We start from the raw sequence: 6,000 nt of genomic DNA, 5'->3' as shown, positions 1-6,000 counted from the left end.
TGGCATGGTGGGGCCCCCCGGCTCCCTGTTGCCGCAGAGGGGGCCCAGGCCTCCAGCTTCTCCTCTTCTCTCCTCCAATAACTCTCGCGAGACCCGCGGAGCGTTGCCATGGCAACCGGGTCTCGCGAGAGTTATTAGCAGGGAGGAGAAGAGAAGAGGCTGGAGGCCTGGGCCCCCTCTGCGGCAACAGGGAGCCGGGGGCCCGCGGCTGCACACATAGATCGCGATATTCGCGATCTATGTATGCAGAGAGGGAAAGTGTCACGGTTGTCACCCCCTGATGGCGGCCCTGCTCAGCGGTATTTAACCGCGAACACCCTGGAACTCAAATTGGCTATGTGACTGGTCACCTTGACCCAATGGATTAACCCACTTGCTGACCTGTCAGGAGAGTCCTATTTGGAGGGAAGGTACTACAGACTAATAGGAACAATCGTTCCCTGAGAACCATGGGGAGATCCCTTCCGTTTGACCACAGGAGCTCCCGCTATTTGACCGTCCCAAACCACAATTGTGCTGGAAGTATTTTGGGGGTAGTTCTCATGTGTGGCCAGTCAAAACTTTACCCCAGTGGCGATCAAACAATTCTTCATGGATCCGGCGCTATTTTTCCAACTTGGGCGCTCGGACAAGAGATATCCAGGGATGCATGATATGTGTGGTTCCTGTGTGTTTTTACTAAGTTTTGGGGGTGTTTTTATGTTTAGGCACTCTGTATCAGGGGGATAATTAGTTTAGCGGTCAGCAACTCAATTATCTCCCGGACACAAAGGTGTCTTGGCGAATACTGTGTACATACAATGGAGACCCCATGCTGGGGGTCTTTGTATAAAAGACTAAGACTGTGGAATAAAAATGAGTTGTACTCCCAGAACTATGTGTCATCTAGAGCTATTCACTGAAGAGTGCTTCTTCTACCTTCGAGGATATTTGGTGAAGATACCTAGTCGGGTTATTGGAGCTCCGCTATATATGCATTCCATATAGTGGTTTTATTAAGTCCTCTATAGTCAGTACAAGGCTTTAAATTGCCCTTTTTCATGGAAACAAAAAAGAAACCTGCACCTACAGGAGAAGAAGATCTATTTATGAACCAATGAGGTGCTGTACCAGATAGGAGATTTATGGAGTAGTCATAGGGTCTATGAGGTGGGAACTTATTGGCCTCTTTTTTGTTAAACACTGATTTGATATTCAGGTATTGGGGAGGTACCTCTGTACATAACGGGGAGCAGTAGGTACATTTATAGAATGCTAAGGAGTTATCTTGAAAATAAACCTTTCCTGACAATGAGAACTCCAAGAGATATTTTGACCCAGCTTTTAATCAAAATGAAGAGATAACCAGGCAGCTCCAGAACCAACAAGAGCTTAAATATTAATTTATTTTTTTTTTCCATTTCAAGGTAATAAAAATTGATTCTGAGGCAGGAAAGGGACTTTAGATTTCACACCCAAAGCCGGTACCCTGAGCGAACTTAGAGTTTTCTGGACAAACCGAACAATTAACCCTGAGATGTCCACTTTTTCCACAGTATAAGCCCCTTCTTTTTCCTATATTGTTTTTCTGCTTCAGAAAGTTACGTTGCCCCTAACTACATTGCTTCAGTGTCTGATGATGTAGAGGAATTAGGAGCAGCGACCATGGGTGTGACCGTTAAAGCACAGCATCTTGATCTATTCCTATAAAGCTGTCTTTCTCTCAAGCGATTACATGTCCCCTCTCAGTCCCTACTGGACTGCTCTACCATCAAATGCTCGGGAAGAATTATTTTCTCAGTCCGGTCTTGCTCTCACTCAATGTATATGTGAAAATTTGCGCTACATTTATATAGCTAAAGTGAAAAGAGATCTTCCACTTTAGCGACATTGAGAAGACTGGATTTAACTGCAGTCACGCTGGGAACAATGGAGACATAGGCCCAGCATCAACATTCCACAATTTTTTGTAGTTATTCATTATTATTTTTAAGAAGGAATCAAACAGAGGAAACAATAAACACAATGTACATAACTGATGCAAATATTGCACGTGGTACAATACTGGAGTCCAAAGGTAGCAGACCAACCAAATAGGCAATCATACGTACACAATAGTAAATATAGCAACCAGGCTCAACAAGTTGTAAAAGATTCCTATCTCCACAAGTTATATAAGTGTATCATGAGTACATACATGATAGATAGAAATAGCAAGGGAGAGCACTTTTTTCAGGCCTCGACATGAAAGTCATCCTACAAAGTATGATAATCATGAAACATACTTAGGATAGCATTCCACATTTCTATCTTGTCTATCTTTATTTCTGCTTGTTTAATACAGAATAGAAACCAACTTCAAATCATCATGGAATTAACCATAAAAGTATACAAAAATGAAGATGTATACCAGTATGTATGGAAAGAGGGCTTTAAGTAAAAAGAAAGCTAGCAGTACAGTGCTACGGAATTTGCTGGCGTTTTATAAATAATAAATTAATAATAATAATAGAAGTTCTGGTAGCTGTCCTGGTAGTTCTAGCATGGTCCTGGTAGTTCTAGCATGGTAATGAGAAAGCAATATACACCAAAGACACCTGTCCTACAGACAGCAATTGAAAATATCCTGCAAGAAGAAATGTTAGCTCGTAAAGCAACAACCATTCAACATTTTAAAGGGTCTCTCCAACCCTTTTTTGCTTTTATATGAATAATGCCCCATTGAAATTATTCCTCAGGTCCACCAAAAAGAAACCCCTGAAAGAGGGTTTAAAATTAAGATATTACTTTACTGAGCGAAGCTTCCGGCGCTGTTCGGCACACCACTGTCTGACGTTAAGGGTGGCGCACCGATGTCTAATCAGAGGCTTCTCAGAGAGAAGACTTTGACAGCAGGATTTGAGGGGCTAAGACTACATGCGTGAGCTCCAAGCCAGCAAGGAGAGGGTAAAAGAGAGAGAGAGGGAGGGAAAAGAAGATGAATGAAAAACAGAAATACCAGCGGAGGTGATGGGGAGACAGGGAGGCCTACAATCAGTGCGCTCTGCTTGCATGGGAGAAGCTTTTGTCTGTCGGCAGCATGCAGTGTGCGCTGACAGATGTAAAATATGCACAGAATTGATATTAGGAAGTCCAGAACAGAGTGTAACCACTGTGGCACATAATTAAAAATAACAAAAATAATTGTAAAAAACACAATTTAAAAAATACAGTGCCAAAATTAAACAATTGAAGTGATAGTGCTTAATGAATATATTCACAATGCATATAAAATATCTGCTCTATATCAAAGAAAAATTATTATGAAGTGAGATTGCTATCCATAACCTCCCCAAATTTATACTTTCCTGTGGTCACTTCCAAAGGGGCATCTGAAACTTAGGGGTGGGTGTTGTGCTCAGTCCAAAAGAAATCTGGTCTGGACTACAAAAAAGGGATTGAAAAAAACTATTCTCTGCAGTGGTTTTGCCATAGAGACAAAATTGTGTGCCTCGTATAATAATTGAATGCATTTTAGTTTATTTAGCACTATATCATTTGTCTCCGATGTTAAAATTAGTGTAGGACCCACAGATACTGGGGTTCTGTGGCATAGTAGTGAGCATAACATGATATGGCCATATGGTGGAACTGAATCCCCATATTTGTTTGCTGACATAGGTGATTTTAAGTATCCTTGTAAAATTTTAAACTTACCGTAGTTTTTTTTGTGTGAGCTGGTCTCTACGGCAGTACCAAAGCTGAAAAATGCAGTGTTCCGGGTGTGCTAACAATTCCTTTTTTTAATCTACATGGCAGGGATGACATGTGCACCGAAGTGCTTCGGCTAAAATAGCCGAGTTAAACTCTGCTATTTCAATCAGATGGTCTCATATAGAACATTTGAATGGCGCAGTGTGGCGTCTTGCTGCATATGCGCACTAGTCTCCAAATGTTTCAGCAAAGGCAGCAGGGCTGGCCAAGCACCGTGGAGAGGGAGAAAAAGAATGTAAATTGACTCTTCACTTCACACAGGAGGAGGGGGTTAACCTAAATAGTGAGCAGCTCACTATAGCGCTTGAAATGCATACAGGGCCAGTGCAACTGTTAGGCAAACTAGGCATTCGCCTAGGGCACTGGCTTGCTGGGGGCGCCCACCGGGATGTTTCCTGGTGGGCTCCCCCTGTCCTGGGCCTCAGCGCTAGGCGAGTGGCTCCAGAGCCGTCCCCCCTAATGCCGGGCCGATCCTCCAGGCGCCCCTGTAGCTGTCCTTCAGTATGACACAGCAGGCACCTGCTTACCCTGGTGGCAGGTGCCTGCTCTGCCAATGAATGTCGGGGGAGAGGAGGCAGGTGACGGGGGCTCTTCTTGCAGCTCCCCACTCCTCCCTCGCGTGCCATCTATGATCCTGGGAGCTGGGATATGACATAATTTCTGCCCTGGCATACTAAACAGCGCGCTGGAGGAGTGATGAGCTGCCCCACACTGGACCCCAGGGAGGCTGGATGTCTGAGTCTGTGTGTCGGTGAGTGTGTGAGTATTTGACTATCAGTGAGTGTATCTGTCAATGAGTGTCTGTCTGTCAGTGAGTTTATGTATGTCAGTGAGAGTCGGTTAGTGAGTGAGTGTATCTATGTGTCAGTGAGTGTCTGTGTGTGTGTGTGTGTGTGTATCTGTCAGTGAGTGAGTGTATGTCTGTCTGTCAGTGAGTGTGTGTCTGTCAGTGAGTGAGAGACATGAGGGGGCGGCAAAATGGTGACAGAAATCCTTGCACCGGCCCTGAATGCATGAAAATGACGGTGAAAATTCTATGTGAGTACACAAATTGAGAATGAGAGGGAGTAATTATAGTGTCGGCAACGAGGGATATGTATTTGGAATGGAAATGCAGAGGAAGGGAAATATTTTAATTGAAGATCAGATAGAGAACATGAAAAAGTAATGAAATGTTAAATATTGTAACATGTATGAAATGTGGATATTGAAGGTAAGGACTTAAAAATGTATACCTCCCTCTGCCACACTTTTCTATCCTAACGATAGGCTCAAGATGGTTTCTTATTTAATTTTTGATTTGGATCATGAATGGCAATTAACCCTTTCAAAATATAAGTTATTGATTCAAAATTATGAAAAATAGCACCCATGGCATGGGTGACATGTTTTTTCATGCCCTAATCGCCATTGGAGCAGGCTTAGGACAATAGTGTTTAATCAACTCCATCCTTTTCTATGTAAATCCATGTTAACATAAGTGGCACAATGGCAGTTATATCTTTGAAATTTCCAGTTACCTATTCAAAATTATGAACACAGCATCAATGGCTTGCTTTACACAGTTTTTCATGTCAAATTTGCTTTTGGGACGGGCTAAAATCAAGTGTTTAAATAAGGGCATTCTACTCGGTGTAAATCCATGTGAAAATTAGTGGCCCAATGGCAAGTAACCCTTTGGTTCATTAGCTCTGGTTTGACCATGGTTTACTGCCCAAAATAGTATTATGCCAATGATGATATTACATAATTGTATGTCTGGAGTTTATCTGGTCACATATCACCGACTTAGCGCTTGGAATCCCAGTCAGCTAACCTTACCAATGTGTTTAGAAATCAGTCTGTGTAAAAGATACTTGTTATGTTTTTTTTATTAGTAAGTCACCTAACATTTCTCAGAACAGTCCTGACTCAGGTTACACCCCCACTCGCACCCCTAAAATTAAAGTGTCCCTCTTCGTCCATTTGAAAAGTTGGAGGGGGAACGCAATACGCCAGAAGAAAATCTTCCATGTGTACATATATAACATGAGCTGCCGTTAGCTCAATTGACAGATCATATTTTAGAATCCCAGGTGGCAATACCATTCGTGCAATTATTCTCTGTAATAAAGTACCGTTTTCATTTGTGCAGTTTAAAACCCTAACCTCATGCATACAGGTCTCAGTGCTGCCTAAGATTAATGGGAGTTACACGTCAAAACGCCATTTAGCTTGTGAGCATGCGGGAGTAACGTGTAAAAAGCAGCCACCCGAGCCTGTAACGCC

Source organism: Pelobates fuscus, chromosome 12 (assembly GCF_036172605.1).
Source record: "Pelobates fuscus isolate aPelFus1 chromosome 12, aPelFus1.pri, whole genome shotgun sequence".
Taxonomy (NCBI): Eukaryota; Metazoa; Chordata; class Amphibia; order Anura; family Pelobatidae; genus Pelobates; species Pelobates fuscus.
This window is presented reverse-complemented; position numbering follows the sequence as displayed.